Source organism: Pan paniscus, chromosome 4, assembly GCF_029289425.2.
Source record: "Pan paniscus chromosome 4, NHGRI_mPanPan1-v2.0_pri, whole genome shotgun sequence".
NCBI classification, from domain to species: Eukaryota; Metazoa; Chordata; class Mammalia; order Primates; family Hominidae; genus Pan; species Pan paniscus.
Genome location: NC_073253.2, coordinates 55,818,013 through 55,840,982, shown reverse-complemented (window position 1 = coordinate 55,840,982; position 22,970 = coordinate 55,818,013). Strand labels below are relative to the sequence as shown.

At 38.4% G+C, this 22,970-nt stretch overlaps 1 non-coding gene across 1 annotated transcript; it reads left to right on the top strand.

Moving 5' to 3' along the window:
* The first annotated feature begins 3,225 nt into the window (after positions 1–3,225).
* Positions 3,226–3,329, top strand: LOC112439990 (small nucleolar RNA U13). Its single transcript, XR_003028204.1, has one exon. It is a non-coding gene; the product is annotated as a small nucleolar RNA U13 (small nucleolar RNA).
* Positions 3,330–22,970: the final 19,641 nt, after the last annotated feature.

Here is a 22,970-nt window from a genome sequence, read left to right as displayed (position 1 = left end):
TTCCCAGGTAACAGATTTGGGAAATATACTAGGTCACCCTCAGACTACAATTGCTTTTTTATTTTCTCCAACCTTCCAGATTGGTGTTAGCTTCCTCATTAAGCAGGTCAGAGTACTGTTAACACCTAGTATGGTCCTACTTACCAATCTTGCTGGATTGGTTATTATATAGTAAATTTGCAACAAAACAAAACCAAAAAACACTTAAACTTATTGAAAAGTAGGAAAAATTATATTTTTTACTCGTGTTTCTCTTATTTTATTGAGACAGGATCTTGCTCTGTTTTACAGGCTGAAGTGCAGTCACCCAAACATAGCTCACTGCAGCCTTGATCACCTTGGTTCAAGTGATTCTCCCGTCTCAGCTTCCCGAGTAGCTGAGACCACAGACACAGGTCATGATACCAGGCTAAATCTCCTAATTTTAACTATAATAACTTTAAAACAAAACAGAAAATTTAGTTTAAGGCTTTGAATTGTAACATTTTAGGTATTCATGGAGACTTTATTGAGATACATTAAAGCATGGTAAGCTCTAATGAGAAATATATCTAGATAACATTTTCTTAAAAAGTGTAGCCAAATTATGGCTGATTGCCTGGGTTTTTCTCCTGTACATCAGTTTCTTAATCTTGCATTACAACCTAAATTATCTGGGCCTGGAAGTATCTTAGCAGGTTCTCAAGCGATTCTTAGAAAATACTTGTGCAGCAGTCTCTCCTAGACAAATTCAGACAGCAACGGTGTAAATTTTTATGATGCGGTGGATTAATTAGGTTTAGAATAATTTCTTGCCTCCAAAGTAAGCAATAGCATCCTCAGTAGTTGCAAGGACTCCTTTTCCCACATGGATAAGTTCACCATGAAATCTGAAAGTTAGGTGCTGCTTGGCAGTGTGCTACACTTTATGTGTTGGTGACCAGGAGTCACAGATGGGATGAGAACACTGGGATTCTGGAAGGCAAAGAGAGAAAGCCCGAAGTTTAGCAAACAGTTTCTACACTGTCACAGCCACATGGTAGCCTCTTTCGAAGTAAAGAAAAAAAAATTCACCTATTTAAACCATTTTAGAATTGAAGGTTGTCAATTTCATTATTTAAGAACGTTATGAAAATATTTCATGAGTCACTGTACCATACCCAGAATCAGGTGCCTGGATACACAATTAGAGAAATTAACTGCACTCTTTCTAAACTAAAATTACTTTTCCATATGCCAGGTGACATGGCTCCACCTCATTCAAATGTTCCTCCAACTTTCCTGGCTTACCTTAGTAGAAAAATATATTTCAAAATTTCAGGACATAGTTACAACTAAGAGATCTTACTAACATACAAACGGCAGTGTGCCCGGAATTGGTGGGTTCTTGGTCTCACTGACCTCAAAAATGAGGACGTGGACCCTCTCGGTGAGTGTTACAGTTCTTCAAGGTGATGTGTCCAGAGTTTGTTCCTTCTGATGTTCACACACGTTCAGAGTTTCTTACTTCTGGTGGGTTCGTAGTCTCGCTGGCTTCAGCAGAGAAGCTGCAGACCTTCAAGGTGAGTGGTACAGCTCTTAAGGCAGGTGCGTCTGGAGTTCATTTCTCCTGGTGGGTTCGTGGTCTCGCTGGCCTCAGGAGTGAAGCTACAGACCTTCACAGTGAGTGTTACAACTCATAAAGGCAGTGCACACTCAAAAACTCAGCAACAGCAAGATTTATTACAAAGGGCAAAACAACAAAGCTTCTACACTGTGGAAGGGAACCCTACTACTGGCTCGGGCAGCCTGCTTTTATTCCTTTATCTGGCCCCACCCACATCCTGCTGATTGGTCCATTTTACAGAGAGGCTGATTGGTCTGTTTTACAGAGAGCTGATTGGTCTGTTTTGACAGGGTGCTGATTGGTGCATTTACAATCCCTGAGCTAGACACAAAAGTTCTCCAAGTCCCCACTAGATTAGCTAGACACAGAGCACTGATTGGTGCATTTATAAACCTTGAGCTAGACACAGGGTGCTGATTGGTGTATTTACAAACCTTGAGCTAGACACAGAGTACTGATTGGTGTATTTACAATCCCTTAGCTAGACGTAAAGATTCTCCAAGTCCCCACTAGACTCAGGAGCCCAGCTGGCTTCACCTAGTGGATCCCACACCAGGGCACAGACGGAGCTGCCAGCCAGTCCCCCGCCGTGTGCCCCCACTCCTCAGCCCTTGGGCGTCAGTGGGACCAGGTGCCACAGAGCAGGGGGCAGAGCTTGTCAGGGAGGCTCAGGCATGGCAGGCTGCAGGTCCCAAGCTCTGCCCTGCGGGGAGGCAGCTGAGGCCCAGCGAGAATTCGAGTGCAGTGCCGGCAGGCCAGCACTGCTGGGGGACCTGGTGCACCCTCTGCAGCTGCTGGCCCGGCTGCCGCGGCCAGCCCGGCTGCTCCCAGTGCGGGGCCCACAGAGCCCATGCCCACCTGGAACTTGTGTTGGCCCGCGAGCACCATGCGCAGCTTCCATTCCCGCCTGCGCCTCTCCCTCCACACCTCCCTGGAAGCCGAGGGAGCAGGCTCCGACCTTGGCCAGCCCAGAGAGGGGATCTCATAGTGCAACGGCGGGCTAAAGGTCTCCTCCAGCGTGGCCAGAGTGGGTGCCAGGCCGAGGAGGCGCCAAGAGCGAGCAAGGGCTGCCAGCACTCTGTCACCTCTCAGTAGTACAGTCCTTATAGATGATACAAAGTAGAAAGCCCTTTAGTTGAGCTTTGGAAAGAAACACCAAGCCCCAGATAAGGTTGGCTTAAAGACAAACTATGACTTTGGCAATTTTGTTTTTCATTTTCATAACTTCTGTTTTATTGGATCAAGAAGCTCTTTTGTGGGTTCATTTCAACGATGTGCCTGTCAGTTTAATCCAATCATAAGTAAATTTAGTCAAATAATCAGTTGGAATTGATTTAAATGGATTGACAGGTGGTTTTGAGGTCTTCAGATTATTACCTCTGAGGCTATTTACTCTACGTGTGTGTGTGTGTGTGTGTGTGTGTGTGTGTGTGTGTGTGTGTGTGTGTGTTCTAAAGCCAGGAATGTGGCCCAAGGGGAAGAACACAGAATGGTAACTATAAGAGAAAGAATATTACTTTGTGTAAATATAGGTGAGGCCAATGCAAACATGACAGGCCAAATGTAATCCTGTGTGATGGAAATTTTTTTTTTAAGTTCCAAGTCGGTAAAATTATTTTCACATAAAAAGATTGAATCAGATCCTTTTGTAGTTTACGAGCATGATGATTGAGGGTTCACACACGGATGTGATATGTGCCACCCTCAAACCTTGTTACGACTTCAGCTTATTACCCAACTGACCTGAAGAAAGGGAAAGAAAAGGAAAGACTGACTCTTATTTAAATAACAGTATTGATACTTGACACTGTTAATTTCCTTTTCATATTCTTAGGAGTATCTATTCATAACAATATGAAAGACATTGCTTTGACTTATATTCTCAAGCATTTCTTATGTTTGGTAGGTAAGAAAGTATATTCAATTATATCTCAAACTGAGATATAGTAGTATCCCTGCCTTCATCAGAAACTGTGTGAAAATAAGTAGTCAACATTTTGTACTGTTTAGGATATTGTGTGCTTATTTAGTGGTTTGACTTCAAATACATTTACAGGTAATGTAGAGTGGCTGCCTTTGCAAGGAAGGGAGGGAAAGGCTGTCAGAGAGAGGTACAAGGAGAACAATAACCACAGAGATGGTTTATTCCTTGTTCAGAATATTAGGTATAGACTAGTTCATTATAGTACCTTAAATCACATCATATGTCTAAGATATTTAATGATAATCATTCAAGTACTTCACAGCCTGAAAAGTCTTCATGGACTTCCCTATAAAGATGGGTCCAAAATATATTTGAACACATTTTAAAAGTAAGTTGTTTATCGAATCTTCAGTTTTTACTACCTCTCTGCTCTATCTCAAAAGGTGACATTCCCTAAAGCTTGCAGGTTGCCATAAATTACTGAGCTTTGGAGAAAAGTAATGAACTCATTTGTTTTGTTTTTGCTTTTCAACTTTACAGCAACCTTGAAAATAAATGAAAACTATCAGGATGTTTAGTTTAGGAAATTTTCATGGACTTTATATAAACTGCAGTAAGTCATTAAAAATAAGAGAAAAGCCAATGGGAAAAAAACTAATGTGATAGTGATAACTGAACTGTGATCTCCTAATTGCAGCTGTATATTATATCTACCTATAGCTACATGGCAACATAATATATTTATATCAATAAATTAGCAGCAAATTCCTAATGCTCTTCTTTATTGTTTCCCTCATACTACCTTTTTAAACCTCTTGGTCAAACTGCTAATTATTAGATTTTTTTCACCTTCTGCATGTATCTACAAAACATCTTCCTCTAATTGATTAATGGCAAGTCACTACATTTATCAACTTACTCTTTCTGACGTCTGATAGGATTAAGCCTGAAGGGTGTCAAGGAAGCAGGAGGGAAAAGTATTCAGATCATACCTTAATTTGCATTCCTTTTAAGTATAGGAGAGTTTACAAAGCATTTATTCTATTACAGCTATCAATTTGCTATTTATATAGGTGTCCTGAGAGCCAGATGGTATCAGGTTAGAGGTTGGTCCTATCATTTCAGGAGCAACCTCCACTTCTGAAGTCACAGGCCCCAAGAACAATGACCAGGGTCGCCCTCCACAGCAGGGCTGTGCTTTTCTTTGAGGAGAGATAGCCCTTCAATGCTGAGAAACCCAGCTTCCAGGAACTGCAGGCCTCAGCCCAGGCACTGTCTTTCACGTAGTCCTGCGGAGAACAATTGTGTGAAGCACGGTGACCTCAGAAGCCCAAAGCCTGGCAGGCTATTTATGAATGCAGCGTGCTCAGAAAATGGGTTCAGGATGAGGAAACCCTATCAGAGCCCAATTTAGCTCCCACTCTGCCTGTGAGAGCATCCTATGAGAAAACAAGGGTAAATATAGCAATAACCAGGTTGCAGGTTGTGCTTCTGAGAGCAGAAATGAGAGATCTTCAGAGAAATTTTAGCCAGACAAGTAGGATTCTCGGAGCATTTGTTGTGGAGCTAGATTATCGAGGTGTTTTTCTATTGGCCTTTTATCTTTTTTGAGGGAGTTGAAAATCTGGTCAATGAATTCCCACTTTTACGTAAGAAAACATTTTACAATGAATATGGGATAAATAACACTGCTCATCTTTGAAATATGATGGCCCCATTGCTATTTCCAGAGCAAGCTAAATAGATAAAATAGTTTCTTTCCAAGCAGGTTGGCCACTTTGGGCTAATGCAGCTTATCATCTGTGAGAATTAGGCCTGGCCTGAAAATGCCCTCAGCAGGATTCAGTATAGTTTTCCTTATGTGATATAGTCATGTTAGTAATAACAACAGAGGACACCCCGTCCCAGGTGTCAATCACCTAGTGGAAGAAGAACAAGAGCTTCCTCAAAAGAATGCAGCAGCTAACGCAGAATGCTGTAAGACTCCAGCTTCACTGCTTTGAAACCTCCTGCAGATTCTTTTGTTCTTCACACACGATATATTTCACTCTTCAAATAGCTCCATGCTGTTTAATATCTAGAGTTCCTTTCATGAACTGTCACATGCTTAGGTTGACGCAGACGCTAACTTAATTAAAGCCTCAGGGAGCGCATGTATTATCCACTATAACTGGCCCTTCCTTGGAAGGAAAATGGCATTTAGCAGCAGTTGTGGGCTGTGATAACCAACAAAGTGAAAGTAAGAAGAATACTGCAAGTGGAAAATGCTACAACCTTACAGAAAAGCAACACGACTGCGTGAAGCAGGGGCTGCCAAGGAAGTCATAATGTTGAGCCAATAATTCTTTTGGAGTTTTTCATAAGCAAATAATAAAAACCCAAAGCTATAAGGACACAATTGCTCATTGCAATGACTGATATCCCAATCCCCAAAGAACAGAAAACAAAATCTCTTTAATTATAAATTTGCATATTGGGAATCTCAGTCTGGTCATTGACTCAAATATATTTTAATTTTAAAAAGCATGTATTTATACACATATACATTTGAAAACGTGAGCTATGTTCTAGCAGTTCAAAGGCATTTGCCAAGACGTTTCCAATAATCTTGATGTAATTCCCTATTGTTCACTTAAAATATTATAAAACTTCCATTGAGCTTTTCTGTATTAAAATGAAACAACTCCATTCTACCTTCATCCCCTCTGGAAAGAATACAGGACCACATTTCTGTATTTCTGGTATTAAAAATGCATATTTTACCCAGTGCTAAGTGGAGAGTCTGTTGCTTACTATTTGTAACCATGGGCTGGTAACAATTTCTCTCCAGAGTCACAGGTCCATGCAAAATGAGAATACATGACCTCAGGCCTTGCCCTTCTCCTTCTCGGTCTTTACTAACATACGGGAGTACATACCCAGGACAATGGAACTGTTTATGAAACAATATAATTCATAGTAACACAATGACTCCTTAAAAACAAAGCTTCGCAAGTGGTGTGGAGGAAATGACATCACTTTTAGACTGGACAAGAGACTTAGTGTTTCAGCAAGCATATGAATACAAGTTTTCTACCTGGGTGAAATACATGCTATCATAAAGTAATATTCACAGCATGGTTAGGATGAGAATAAAGTCAGAGATGACAAAAATAACCTTTTTATGTTTTTTAATTCTGCACAATTATTCTGGTGCTTTTAAAAATGATTAATGACAATGGCTCACTGATTCTGAGACTTTTACCTGTCTGTGACTTTAAAAAATTAGAAATGCATGAGTTTTTAAAAAGTCAAAGTGAGAACTCAGAAGTGTTAAACTGAAAGTAATAAAAGCACTTTCACAAAATTATTTTTTACCTAAGGGAATCTATTTCAAGTCATATTCAGGATTCTGACTGATGAGTTTATGGATATGCCTGAATTCCATAAAGGAATATGAATTCAAGGGCAAAATGTATTTGGGGGAGGAAACAACTTTATTTAAAAGGCATTGAAATCGATTTTCAAAACTTGTGTGCTTCTGGGGAATAGGAAAGGACAAATTCTCTAATGAGAGCTGAGGATGAAAGTGAAGCGTGTAGGGAGAGAGATACAGACACATAGAGAGAGGCTTTGCAGATATACATGTAAGGACAGTCTCCATCCACAGCCTGAAGAAGTACAAAAGGTCACTTTCTTGTCTCTGACATATAAGAATAGTATTCTATCATGCAGCAGCCTCTATGAATTTGGATACCTCAGCTCATGTCTGAAAACAAAGAATAAAATGTCAAATTCGCCAGTATAAGTTCTGAAAAGTTTCATTATGAAGTCCCCAAATCCAGTAGCATAATTATTAGCTAGGTCTTGACAGCAAGTGTCAGGATGTATCAATATTGCCTGAACCCAGTCGTGATTCAGGAACTACAACACTGACCTTTACCCCAGACACAGTGAGTCTAAAGGCAGTTGTGACATAAAGCTCATTTCAAACAAATGAATAGGGTTGTAAACTTAAGTATAAACAGGATTGTACATAAATCTTTCATCCCTGTATATGTTCATCCTTTTTTTTCAGCTGCCCCAAACATACAAAAAAAGGGAGCTGTGTTTATTTCATTATTCGTATTATAGACTACTTTCAGATTGTGTTTAGAGAAGATGTCTCTTCCTATATGCATAGGTAGATATACATAGATCTTCCCAGTTGAAGAGAGTTATAGCATTGTTTATCTTTTGGTTCCTGTTGTTTCTCCTAACACAGTAATTTTCCTTCAATAAATATTTATTAAATAAATAAAATATAAATAGCTTTCCTCATACATTACAGCATAAGCATAATTAGAAATCATTTTTATTTTAACACCAAGGAGCTTGCTGCATATTTCTAGTTATAATTTGCATGCCACATAGTGTAGCATACTGCGCTCTGATTCAGGTGGAGCTGAGTCCTGCCCTTATCCTTTTTATTAGCTAGATGATCTCCATGGAGTTCATGACAATTTTAAAGGCTCTACTTCCTCAACTGGAGGACGGGAACGGAAAGGAGGAAAGGGAAGAAAAACTTAACTGGCTTATTTCCTAAGATTGCCCTGATGATTGATTGAGATATATGAATGCCGGGTATAAAATATACGACCCACACCGGTATGCATTTTGAAAAAGTCTAGCAATCATGTCACTCCTTCCAACATGCTGTCTATAATGTGAATTTAGCCCTTACCATTTTTCTCAATTTGTATTTACAAGGCATTTTTCTTTTTCATTCAGGAACAAAAACTAGGATTTAGTTAGTACACAGACTGTTAAATGCGGCTTTCATAGAATGAATATTACAGCTTTTTAAAGCCATTTCTCCTTATATTGAAAGCTTTAATTTTGAAAAGAAACTCATGTTTTGCTAACCAAGGTAACATGTAGTCTATTGTGTGCAAACAATATAAAATTATTGTTTGCAAATCTTTTTGTACCTAATTCTAGGATTGCCAAGGAAATGGAAAGATGAAAATGAAATATATGTAGCCATTCCAAGTTTTGCTTTACCTCAGCCTACCCACTTTGCAAGCACCAAAGTTTGAAGTTGGTTTCTAAATTCAGAACACAGTTTCCTAGAGGATCTATATTTGGAAGAAGGATATTTCCCTTGTCTAGGAATACACCCTTTCCTGTGTGCTCTGCAGATATCCAAATGGGAGTTTTCCCAAAACCAAGAAAACAATATCAACTTCTTTGCTTGTTATCTTAAATTTGAATTGAAATTAGTAACTTTGGAAAAATAGTTGGTAATTTGACACAAATGGTGAAGTCTTCCAGTGCTGTGTTCGGACCATGCCTCTGCTCTGCTTTTATGCCCTTTACAGTCTTGCATTATTGTACGTACTGTAATATAATCCTATGCTATCTTCCTGATATAAACTCATTGAGGAGAAAGACCTTATTTTTCATTTTTAAGTCTCCTGTGCTTGGCATGGTTTTGGTATAAGGTAAGTGTCCAATAAGTATTTGTTGAAGGGATGAATAAATAAATTGCATATGACTATATAGACACGCATACAGTAAAATGAATTTGTAAGGTCAAAACACAGCTGTTTACACAAATGATCAAATAACTTCAGTCCAGTCATAGAAATATAGTAACAGTGACTTAGAGGAACCGATTTGTGATGAGATAAAACAGAGTTCAAAGCCAGCTCTGCCCCTTTGGCTGGCTCTATGACTTGGGCAAGTTACTACATCTCCTTGTAATAATTGCAATTATTACATCTCTCGGAGCCTCATTCTCCTCATCTGTAAGGTATGGAATGGGTAACAGGATTGAAGGAGGTAAAGCATGCAAAAATTTTTGTAAGGGTCTGGCCATGTAGCAAGTCCTTGATAAATGGTAGCTCTTAGCATTAAGTGGTAGTCACGGTAGAAAAATAAAAGATGTCCTAATAATTTGTAAGAGGTTTTACCACTAGAAACACTATATCTTTTTCTTTTAAGTAGTGTCTTTCTTTATACAACTTTTCATTCAATCTTCTTGAAGCCAGATTTCCTTCCGACAAATTATTCCATTTTCAGTTCTCCCTAATGGATGAATTCTTTTTCTCTTTATGATAAAATAAATAGAGGCAGCTGATACAGCCACAAATCACTCCAACTTCCTATGGAAATTACTTCATTGATTTCTGAAATGATAAAGGACCTGTAATGTACCTATAAATACAGTCATTAAGTCACAAATTGCTCATGGCAGCACAGGAAATCTCAATATACTGTCCAGGCATCATCCTCCCCCAAATACACATTTTCCCAAGGGCGCCCAGCCCGGATCCATTATCATAAGTACAGCTGGAGCTAGAGTCATGAATCAAGGGCAGCTTTCCTGTTCCTCATCCTTTCTGAGTTCATTAGAGTGGGCAAGTTTTCAGACTAACATGTTAGGTCAGAAGTAAGATCATTTGCATAAAACAAGATGAGTATTCACCAGTCAACTTCTCTGTGACATGGTCAGAGTCTGGACTCTAAAAGGAGCCTCTCCTGAAACCCAGAAGGCTCTGATGCAAAAGTAGGAAGGTGTCACAGACTTGGAAAGTGGACTGTATTCCCTAGCCCCAGACATTTCATTTGCAGGCATGCACCATGTCTCATGTCTGGGGCCTGCTCATATTGTCTTCACGGTCAAAGAAGAAAATGATAAGGATTTTGGGCACTGGAAGGTGCAAACAGTGGCTTTATTGCATGTAAGTTCCGTCCCTGGATGCCTGCAAAAAAGCAGAGACCTTGGCATCCCTACCTGGAACAGAGATAATTCCAAGATCATTGTACGCCCTTTGTGGAATTATACTTAGCAGTGAAAATCTTTCAACCAACTTCTGAACTTGTTAGGGGTGGTTACTGGCAAAATTCTTTGTTTCCCTTTTATATTTATTGACTTTGCCTTCCTCTTACCCCATACTGGCTGTATTTCCCTTTTGGGTTTTATTTAGTTTGCTGAGGCTTTCAATTTGTTTCTCCTCAAATCTTCTCAGATCTCTAGTCTCATAGGTTAGGTGTTTAAATAATATATTTAAATGGCTTGTGGAAGAACACAAACATAGAGGCATCACAGCAGGCACTAGGCTCCATGACCTGAAAAACAAACTTATTAATGCCTTTGTGTTCTTTTCAGCACATCCCACTAGTGGAGGGCTAGCTGGCAGCCGCAGCTCACCGCTTAAACCAAAATGAATTTCACAAGAAAACACAGTTCATATGCCAAAAGGAAGTAATTCAATCCAAGTACAGAATAATCTTTTTCTGGTACCTTATATTTATTTTTTATGTGCCGTATTTAAACTTTTAATCATCCAGCAGCAGCAGGAATTACTACTCATCATCATTCTTCCCATTGCATTTGGGAACAGCACCAATACTCAAGGATTACCTGGAGTGTGGGGGGGTGCATATTAAATTCCTGTTTTCATTTTCCCAAATGTGTCCCATTATCTCTCTATTGTCCTTGGCTTTTGTGAAAGAAAAAGAGGCAAAAATAGGCCTAAACCTGTTCAGACAAGCAGCATCTAGTGAGCAAAAAGAAAATCTCCTGGGTAGGTCTTACTCAAATCTCTTTAATGGCACACTAATTATATATAACCCTATTGGCATCTTTGGTGTCACTTTCTTTAGAAAAATTATCAAGTGTTTATCCCTGGGGTTTATGTTGTTACTCTTGGAAAGAATCCACCAAGTGTCTGAAATGACTCTGAGGCTACTCTCCTTGAACCTGCCCTATGCTTAGCCAGAGTTTGTCATTAACTGCAGGTGGTTACTGAGCAATTATAGCTAATCAGAACCTTAAAGGGAGGGGTTTTTAATCCCCCTCATGGGACGCTTTCCCCTTGAAGTTCTGTTTACTTCTATTTGATGCTTTAGGCAATCCTCTAACATTTGGGAAGAAAGTTTTTCTATTTATCAATTACTATGAAATGTCTTCATGATGTGCTATTATTATATTATATTTTAAAGGGAAATTTGAAAATTTCTTTGAAAATGAAATCTAGTTTTTTATACAGGATGAAAATTAATCCCTTCTAGGTTTGCCCTCAGCTGTCAGAAAACTCTCATAGCACTCAGTAGTTTTTAATATCTTTTCTGCTGCAGTCTGAGTCTGGCTAGGGTTTGTGACCAGACTGTTTAATAGCTTTGTATCTTTTGTGAGATCTTTATGATAAGGGACAACATATACTTTCGTATTTCAAAGACAAATAATTTCAGAAGGTAACATTTTTCTTGAGAGTTGAATTAAAAAATCTTCTGAATTTTGGATAGGAAGTTTTCTAAAATATATTATGCACTTGATTTCCTTCTTAAACAAACTATTTGATGCATATTTCCAAATTTTTAAATAAATAAAATAATCATCATGGACGTCGACTATTTTCCTCTGCCTAAAACATAATGGTCTTGGGAATAATTAAGCTATTTGTGGCTATTTGCTCCATACCAAATGGTCCTGTACTGCCAGTCTTTTACAATCCTTTGTATGGCTTTTGTAAACCATAGATTTTGTCTATGGTCTTCATTGCTTTTACCTGTTTGCTTTCACTTCTTGCTGTGCCCTGGGCACTGCTGAGAGCCCTTAGCTAATAACTGACCCCTGGTGTATGAACATCAGGACATATTTTGACTGCTAGCTCCCTTGAGAACATTGGACTCAGCTGATTTCCCTGTTCCACATATAACTATGATGTACATTACTCTGACATTGAATGGAATCTTTCAAAATAGTTAGTCAAAATGGTGGAACACAAAGTACAGGTTGATCCTTTTACTTTAAATGAGTAGAATGTAAAATGCAGAAAGCCAAACAGATAGATACTACCTCTAATAGTAAAAGCAGATGGGCTAGAATCCAAATTTTGTCTATTCTTAAGCTTTATTTAGGAACTAAAGTGGTTTTATTATGTTAAAAATGTAGATTCCTGGACACACTTCAAACCTTCTGGATCAGAATTTCTGGAGGCAGAATTCTTGATTCTTAAGCATGCAACCAACATAATTTTGACAAAAAAAAATTGGGGCCACATTTTGCGAAGTGTTAAGCTATAGTTATCATTATAATAATAATAAATATGCTGGTGAATCATAGTGATCCTTGTTAAAAGAGAATTCTTACTGATAAATAATAGCATTTCTCTATAGTCTTTTCTATATTCATTATATATTTTATAATGAATCATCTATTTTAAGAAAAGTTCTGTGAAGTAGAAAATTTATCTCAGCATAAAAAAAATGTAAGGTAGTGTTTTTATTCTCAAGAGGCCGACTGGGCTGCAGAACATCTGTGAACTCCTTAAAAGTGCATGCGGCCGGGCGCGGTGGCTCACGCCTGTAATCCCAGCACTTTGGGAAGCCGAGGCGGGCGGATCACGAGGTCAGGAGATCTAGACCATCCTGGCTAACCCGGTAAAACTCCGTCTCTACTAAAAATACAAAAAAATTAGCCGGGCGTGGTGGCAGGCGCCTGTAGTCCCAGCTACTCGGGAGGCTGAGGCAGGAGAATGGTGTGAACCCGGGAGGCGGAGCTTGCAGTGAGCCGAGATCTCGCCACTGCACTCCAGCCTGGGCGACAGAGCAAGACTCCGTCTCGAAAAAAAAAAAAAAGGTTTTTTTGGATATATGCTTTTTTCTGGGAAGAGAGTTGATAACTTTCAAGTGATTATTCTCATTTTAGAGATGAGAAAACAAAGGCTCAAAGAGATTAAGGAACTTGCCCTTAGCAGTTAAAAAATGAGTTATTCTTTCTCTGAATAGTTAAAGAATTTCTCAGCTGAATAGAACTGGGGTCCTAAAGATAGGAGTGTCCGATTCCAAATCCATGCTGTTTTCCATCCAAGCTTAGGGTCTTTCAAGTGGCTTCAAATATTTTCTTTCATTATTCTCGGAAGAGTTGCCCAATTTTGCCATGAGGTTGCCCTTCCCATGGCCCTGGCCATTCTTTACCACTTTTGTTCACCTACTAGTCCTACCAGGTGAATCTTGTCTTAATAGTCTAATCACAATGTAATCAAGTGCTTTTCTCTCTTGGAGAAACAATGGCCCTCATTCTCTGTCTTATCTGATCTCGTTTTGTTTCCGGTGATAGCTAACTCAGTTTCTTCAGGAGAGTTTTCCCAAAATTGTCAGAGAACAACCACACCAGACCTATTCAGCAGGTTAGGGGGAGCCCAGTTCCCCATTGTCCCCTGTTCCATTTTTATTTTTTATTTTTCAGTTTCTCTTGAATAAGCACTTGAAGCAGCTGGGAAACTTACACCACCATCTAAGTAAAGCCAGCATGACCTCTGCCTAGCAACAGGAAGCAGGATCTCTTGCCACTGGCAATGTTTGTTTATCTCAACCAAATGCCTACTCATTCAAGAGACAAACCTGTCGTCTTGGTTGAGTCATTATTTTTTTTTCTAAATAATTATTTCTCTTTAATTATTTATTTAAGATGAGGCCCTTTTTAACAAGTGGGCTTCCACCACCTCCAATACTCCCCACATGGCTTTTTAATATTAGTAATCCTAAAGTGGGTGTTAGAACTCTCAAACTCCTCCACGGAGTCCAAGAACAGAAAAAAGAAGAAAAGAAATGAGAGTCTTCTCTAGAGGATCCTTCGGCTGCAAGGAAGAGCAGACATCCAGCAGCCTTGTGAGATCACTACTGATTCTGCTTTTTCACTGCAAGAAATATTTGTTCAGGCATTTGCAATGTACAACGTGTATGGCTAGGAGCTGGGGATACACATGATTAAGAAACAATATTTGACCTCATGAAGCTCAACATCAAATTAAAGAGACAGAGGCACACACATAGGGAAGTGGCTGCAGTTTGTGTATGCATTGAGACACACTCAGTGATGAAGAGGAGAAGCAACTGTTATCAGGAAAGATAAAGGAAGCGACTGCTTCCTTGGGCTGGCCTTGTGTTTTCTCACTCATCACCACCCAGAGTTACATCAATTTGATGGTCTGCTCTAGGAAAAAAGAAGAAATGCACGTGGGTATGTTTAAATTTCCAGAAGGCTTGGGGCCTTTAACCAGCTAGAATTGTTTCTCTACAGAGGCTGAAAGTGCATCCATCTATCACTGAAATCTACTAGGAACATATTGTCCAGCCTAGAGGAATTAGGAATTAATCTTTTCCAGAGAAAATCTTTTCCATGGTTGAAATCGAAACTGCCCCCAGAGAATAATATTCCTAGGAATATACATAATACAATAAAAACAAAGAGCACAGTTGAATAAATCTATGGTTAGACTGAAGAGTTTTGTTTCATTGAAGTATGTTGCTGGATTAGCTGAATCCTTGCTGTTCAGATTTTCTTTCTGAAATACATTGTAATCATTGCTTCAAATGTTTTATATTCAGACTTGGCCACAGTTATACTATTGAATTAGTTGGATGAATTTTAACTGATTTAAATGCAATTGGGCAAGTAAATAAAATCAATCTTATACCAGTTAGTTAACACTGTGCTAAAAATGTAATTACATGACACAATGTCTTCCACGATGGTTGAGCTAATTTACACTCCCACCAACAGTGTAAAAGCTTTCCTTTTCTTTGCAACAATAGAACTTTGAATGCTAAACTGAAAGAACTTTGATATGATCAGGTCTACCTACCTATCAAGTAAAAATAAAATAAGTTATAACTTTAAATAATTAAAAATAATTTTGGTACAACATGATGAACTAGTACGTCCCACTTCATCAGATTGGAGTACAAAATAAGGGGATATTTATTTTGAGGTTTCAACTATAATGATTATGATTTCCCAACTTTCTCAAAATTGGGGGTATGTTATGCCACTTCTCTTTTGAAGCAATGTCTGTCAATCTCTGAGGGATTCTCACTTGTAAATTCCACGAATATTTGTCCACTCACTAAATACCAGACCTTGTTCCAGGCATTAGGGATAAAAAGGATGCCCTGATTTCATAGAGCTTGCATTTTAGTTGGAAGAAGCAGTCAATAACCCAACAAATCAACAGGATGACCAATAGACAAACAGCAGAAAAATAAGGAGGAAAATGTTAAGTGTTATCTGAGAGCTAAATTTCAGTGATTTGATGAAGAGTGAGGGGTAGTCAGGGCGGGACTTTCCGAGGGCAGGGCATTTGAGGTGAGGTCTGAAGGAGCGGAAAGCAATCCATTTGGCTGGAACACAGGAGTGGAGGTGAAAGTGAGGGAAAGGCAGGGATGGTCCCGGAGAGTCTGGTGGCGATGTAGATTTTAATATTCCTGTGATGGGAAATCACTGGAGCCTCACAAGTAGGGGGAGTGGCATGGTGTGATTAGTAACTTCAAAAGATGTGTTTGTATGGAGAATAGATTGTAGCTGGCAAGATTCGAAACAGGGTGAGCAGTTAGAAGCTATGAGAATGGTTCAGGTGAGATTCAGAGGGGACTCGGAAAGTGTGAAGCCATGGGGACACGTTCTGTAGGTGTGTTGATTAGACCTGGATAAGGTGTGGGGGTGAGATTAAGGATGGCTTCTAGATTGTATCGCCAACACACTTTTAATGCTTTGTGATCCCAGAGATTTCCGGGTCCCCATATGCAGTCAGGCAATGGTGTTTCCTAAATGTTGCATCTCCTGGTACCAGCTTACTACAGGCACGTTTAAAAATTCAATACCCACCTAAACCAAAGTATGCTATTGAACACTTTTTATTGCAAGTTTGGAATTTCAGCACTTGCTGATGTCTTATCAGGTTCAAAGTTCCCATCCAAAGACCAGGTGGTAGAGGTTGGCTTTTTCATTTTGGCCAAAAATAAATCTTAATTCACTCATAATTTTGAGCCTGGAAACCTCACACTTCCAGTCATTTGCTCAGTATAGGTGACCTTTTCCTTTCCAGTTGTCCCTGCATAATTAACAGGGGTAAATCTGTTTCCTGTATTAGAATCTATAATATGTAATTAGAACAATGTGTAATTAAAACTTCTACAATATATAACTAGAACTTCTCCACCCAGAAAGAGCTATTACAATAGTGAACCCAATATTTTACATATTTGGGGAAAAATTTTAGCTAATAAAGTGCCCTCCAATTTGCGTTATACACTAACTGTTCAATATTCTGCAGCATCCATATATAATCTTATGGTCACTTTATTATGTTCTCAAAGAGCAGGTGGGTATTTGCTTTATTTTACTCTTTTGACTAAAGCTGTTATTTAATAGGCTTCTCAGTGAATGTCTGGCTCATTTTAGAACAAAGAGAATCTTCTCTAAAAACAATTTATTCTTAACCTTCAGAAGCCAACTCTAACAAGACCCCCATTTTACAATTTCTCACAAATAAAAAAATAAAACAAGTTGAAATCACTCTTTTTTGATTGCTCTTCCATTTATAATTTTTGTACCATCATCAAAAGAAGAATTGAGAAGAGCAACACAATAGACTGTATAAAAGTTTGAGTCTTTAGTGAAAAGTGGAGATTATGTGGTCCAGATACCATCCACAGCTGTGATTTTGTTGAAGATGGTTCAAATCACCTGAAGAGTTGTTTCAAGTATACATGTTTCTCTCGCCTCCATGAGAACCACTAATTTACAGCTGACTATATCATAGAAAAGGCGCAAGTGCATTAAATTTTGCAAAGCTATCTTTATAAATTCTAATTAATCATGAAAGAATGAGTCATAGAAGTAAGGTGCAAGGGACACTGTTACATAATTTACATGATAACTGATTTTGATAGTTTCTTTTATGTAGAACTTGACTATATAAGAAACAGAATTTTATGACTCTTAGATATACAAGTGATCTTTGCACATTTAATGCCTTTTGGGTATAGTAGGCAACCAAAGAGTTCTTAGTAAGTTCAAATAATGTGTTTCTCTGTAGAATAAGGAATATACACATAGCAAATTAAACATTTAAGATTCTAAGTTCTTTATGCAGCTTTCATTTTCCTTGGATGTTCATTGCTACATATCTTAAAACAAGCAGGACTCTCAAAATTGAGTAGAGAAAGAATCAGGAAATTTTCCATGGAAAAGAATGGTGTCACTGAGGTGTGGCAACGGCTCTCAAGTATGCTTTCTCTATGGGCTCACAGGAACATGTGTTGTCTTTGCCTCCCTTCTTTCTCTGTCAGAACAATAGAAATATTGGCAAATGTTCCCAGAAAATTCTAGCAAATTCTCTCTACTACAAAAATGGCCTTTAGAGAAAATAACTGTGAAAAATAGGAAGTTATGAGAAGATAAATTTGAACAGTCCAATGTGCTTTTGTTTGTTATAATTAGCTGTGTGTACTGGACCTTTCACTTTACAAAATAACAGCATTCAGTTGGGCAATATTCTTCACAGACACGTTCACTTTATGTTTCCATCAAAGTCTCAGAGCTATCACCACTTACTGTAACTCTTCTTCAAATTTCAGAGATTAAAGTCATTTGAAAACACAAATAAGGTAGCTTGGGAGATGTTCCTGGATTTCCATAACATCCATTCTTACTTCTTTAAGCTGTAGATTCTTAAGCACACATTCCCTCTGCCTCATTATTCTACTGGCAGCTAAAGCAAAGTGCTACTTCCAATGCGAGAAGCCAGCCAGGAAGCCCACCTGCTCATTCTTTCTTGCAGTAATATTTCTTCCATATTCTGGCTTTGAACCTTTTCGACTACTCGACTATCTGATCTTGCCTTTTTTTTTTTTTTTTTTTTTTTGAGAAGGAGTCTCGCTCTGTAGCCCAGGCTGGAGTGCAATGGCACAATCTTGGCTCACTGCAATGGCACAATCTTGGCTCACTGCAATCTCTGCCTCCCGGGTTCAAGCAATTCTCCTGCCTCAGCCTCCCAAGTAGCTGGGACTACAGCCTTTTTCTTTTCAGGATAAGTGCTGCATATCTTCCTATCCTTCCTGAGGCCAACACCAGGTATTTATTATACGTCTGCTTTCTAGCAGAAAATAACATACTTGCTTCAAGGGTCAGACCTCAACTTGCATAAGACTTTGGAAGAAGTGTCTCTCTTTCTACATGAGTTGATCTGCTTTTTACTGAAGGCCTCTGCCACCCAGCAGTCCTTGTTTTGTATATGTATGACATATAGAGACACTCAAAGGAGGGACTCGACCCATATTTTCCAAGATGATATTTTCTATCTTCCTCCTCTTTCAGCACAGAATACTATGGGCAAGAGCAGCTCCATTTTGCCCCCTATTTAAAACAGAAAAAAAAATGATTTTCCCCAAAACGAATTTGTTTTATTGAAACTCATTTCCTCTGTTAATTTTCAATGATACATGTTTATTTATAATTTAAAAATGAAAAGAGGATGTATAAAATTCTGGGAAAATAAAAATATCACTGTTTTGCTCCAAAATGCTTTTTATCTCTCTCTAGTGTTACTAATGCTTTTACCTTAGGTTTCTACATTGATGTTATGGATGCTATGCTTTTGTCTGAGAAAATTTTCCTCAGGGAAAATCCTTAACATCCAACTTCATGGGCCTCTCTAATAAAGTGCATGGCCAGGTGAAAGGTGAAATGAATCATAGCATGCCTGCGGCATTCAGTCAACAGCATGGGAAGCTGTGCCAACTGTGGGCCAGCTGGCTTCGCCTACACACTCTTCCCCTCATACAAACGGACAGGTTTGATACTGTTCTAGCTGTGAGTCCAGGCAGTTCTATGATAAAGTGAATTCATGAAGACACTCTTATCTCAAAACCAACAACTCCATGTATTCACTCCAACATCTGAGAAAGAACTGAAATCTTGGAATATTTTTCACTGGGTAGGCAAGTTTTGGGGATGCTTCAGCTAATCATGGAGGCACCTTGAGGTCAAATACAAAGGGGTGATGCCCCAGACTTCTTTCTAATCTGTCAAACTTCTGAATCTGGAAAATCCAGCGATGCTAATCCATGGGCTCAGTAATCTGAAGGGATTTGGGGAACTTGAGAATCAGCAGCCATAATATTAAGTGTTTCATTGTCTTCCTTCTTTCAGGCAAAATAGAATAACTAATGGAAACACAAGTCTTTCCACCTCATCAAATTCAACTCATAAATAGAAATTATCTGGTATTCTAGCCCTAAAGATTTGGGATTCTTGAGACATTTGGATAACCCTAATGTCTGGTTAATACAGCCTATGGCAACCTATAATCAGGTCAGTTGAAGCTATATTAAACTGCACTGATACTGTCATCCCCGAAATTTACAAGTTTTCCATAGACTTGTGTATAGACATAATCCTTTAAACTATTTGTGCATTACAAAAGATTATAACCATGATTTTATGACATAAAAAGAAATTTGAGTTTTGGTGTATGGTATAGTAACCTCACCTTTATAACAGCTGATTATTAATTTGCAAGTAGGAAAATCAGACTAACTGGAATCTTCCAGGTTCCACGAGAATAAGTATGGGCAAAGTATCTTTCTCAGCTATAAATTGGTTCTTCATTAGACTTTCTCTTCCTCCAACTCAAAGAGAAATATCCTAATAAACAAATTCCTGTGTCGATATTTTTATAATTTTTAACACATTTAGCAGCAGAATAACTAAATGGATTTAAGACTTCATTGAAAATTATTGTCAAAAATCTGTAAGAATAAATCATGTTTGCTTCATTTTCTAAAGCTCAGGTCCATAATACATGGTACTCTAATTAACCTATATGATCAAGGCAGCCCAAAGAAACTTGCCCCAGACTTGATGAGGAAATTGAATTCCAGTTAAGGTTCTCTTTTCCAGAGACCTCTTTGCATGGCAGAGAATTGAGTAGTAGCAGGAGGAATAGTTTGGATATGGATGGAGTGAGTTCAGTAAGTTTTACTTGGAGCCCAGGGAATTTGTTCTCTGGGTCTTTCATGTGTATTGATGGAATGGGGCTGGGTCAAGGCCGCTAGGGCCTTTCACAGAAGGGGAATTCAGAGTGTTCACAGCTGGATGGTTATGATATATGAGTGAGGACAGTGGAGAACAGCTGGAATATTATTGCTATTTATCCAGACTCTCAAAAATATATCTGTGACAAAGAAGCCCACTTTTCTCCCAAATAAGAAGAATAGAGAAATGTTAGAGATGGAGAAGATTCGTGTGCATGCTTTCCACTAAAATTTTTCAAAGTTTAACAAGCTTTTTGTGTGTAGCCTTGCAGAAAAAGACATTGTAGTTGACATGGAAAGACAAACAAGGTTAATGGTGGGCATATAAATACTCTGAGAGAACAAAAAACAACACAAAAAATTAAGCAAGTTTCAAACATGTCTCAATATTCTTATCATAGGAGGTGAATAATAAAGGATATACTTAAAAATCAGGAATTCAGATGCACTTCAAATCACTCTCAAAGGTTAAATGCCTCAATGGTGTTAGCTCCCTAACTTAACGATGCCGATTTTCCTGTAAAACTTCAAGAATTTTCTTTTTATCTTTAACATTAGGAGAAATAACATATTCATAGGCTTGCACTTTTAACTTATTTAGACCTGGTTTCAGAAGAGAAGACAAATCATCTCTCCCCCGATCCAGGGTTTTGATCAAGGCCCATAATTCAAAAACAACCTTGGTTCTACTTGTTTCTCAGGGCCTTTTAGTACCATGTCTGGCTAGTGACTGGATGACTTGAGCATGCATTATCCAGCCCCCTGTGTCCTTAAAGCCATCTTAGACTGGGTTAGGCATGTAGTTATACAGCTGCTGGTTTCCACTGCAGGAAGTGGGTACGTTTAGGGGGAGGACTAAAGTGAGATGCATGTCTAATTTCTTTACTAGGCTGTAAACAACTTTGAGATATTTCAGGACAAAAGATAGTATTTAAAGGTAAGATATTATAAACAGTGGCAATAATAGTAATGACAGTAATTAGTGTTATAATAAAATACAAAGGAAATGAGAAAAATGTATCTTTAATAATCTGAAGTTAACTTGACAAACCAAACAAAATAAGTAAGTGAAATAAGCTTTTTGCTTGTTCTTTGGAATTGATAATGACTTGCCCACTGTTTATATTTAGGACTTTGCAGGAGCTCTGTGAAAGCTACCACATGATACAAAGGAATAAAAAATATATATATATGTGTATATATATATATGGTTCCTATATGTCTTCAGTACATTGAATCTAGCTTCAGCATTTATTGAAAAGAAATACAACTTGTCAGGGTACAGTGTGTAAACCTACAGGCTGTCAATTGACAAGAAAAAAAGTACTTTTTCTCTTCTAGCCATTCTTCCTCTTTTTATGTGGGGACAAAAGAAGATGCTGTGTTGGCAAGAATTTGAAGGGCACAATGGGTTATATCTGATCACCTTTCCTTGCAGGTACTTCTAATTAAAGTAAGATTTGGAAAATATAGATTCTCTTTGGTGATACACAGATAACGAACTAGCAAACAGAGCTTTTAAATCTAGAGGTGTGTCCAGAAGGTCATGTAGGTTCCCAGGTGTTCGTGGCCTCAAAGGCGGAAACTGCCCTACGGAAATATTCTCAAAGGATGGTGAAGATAAGTTAATAATAACAATGTGTGTTTACCATAGATGGAGGGGCCTTTCAAAGCCCCAAGTTCTCTTCCTCTGACACATATGCATTTGTGTGTGTGAGTGTGTGTTGTTCCTCTCGTCCATGTGACCAGACGCTCCGGTAGATATTAACAGCAGGAAATGCAAGGTGTGAGTGTCCAGAGTGGGTGGTGCTGGCATTGGACAGAGCAAACCTTTGAGAAGCAGGAAACTCCTCCAGGAAGCTGGAGGCTGGGAAATGCCTGTGTCTTCGCTGTTTTGTTTGTAAAGGGCTGTCTTGAGACATCTAACGGTTGGAGTTTTCTCCTGAAGGAGGAAGTAGGCTTTAGACAAAGCGAGGATTGATTTGTGTTATGCTCTTGCTTCAGAAAGGAATTAGAAATTATTTTCTTCTCAGGGAGGAATGATTTGGCTCACAGTGAAATGTACACCACAGATAAGGTGATGAAGTTGGATCTGCTGTTTTTATTGTATTGGGAGTTTCCTCTCAGCTTTAGATAGGGGTTTCTGTGGGTTATAGAGCTTGAAGAGAATTACCAAGAGACTAGAGATCAGTATACCTATTATATTTACTAATTTATTCATTTATTCACAGAACAAACATGTATTTAATACTTAATATAAAATGGTCAGCGTGTTACTTCAAAATTATATGGAAGTATGAATAATTCTGAATCATTTTCTATTTGAAATTTGCTAAGATTATGACACTGTGACATATGAAGGAATTAGATTTTAGAAATAAAGAACATTTGTCACTAATATTTTTCAGTAACTTTTGTATTCCCATTAATATATTATGTACCTTTATATACAATCATGTGCTACATAATGGCACTTTGGTCAATGATGGGCTGCATCTATAACTGTGGTCCCACAAAATTAAAATGGAGTTTAAAAATTCGAGGGAAGCCATAGCTGTTGTAATGTCGTAGCACAACACATTACTCACTTGGCTGCAGTGATGTTGGTGTAAACAA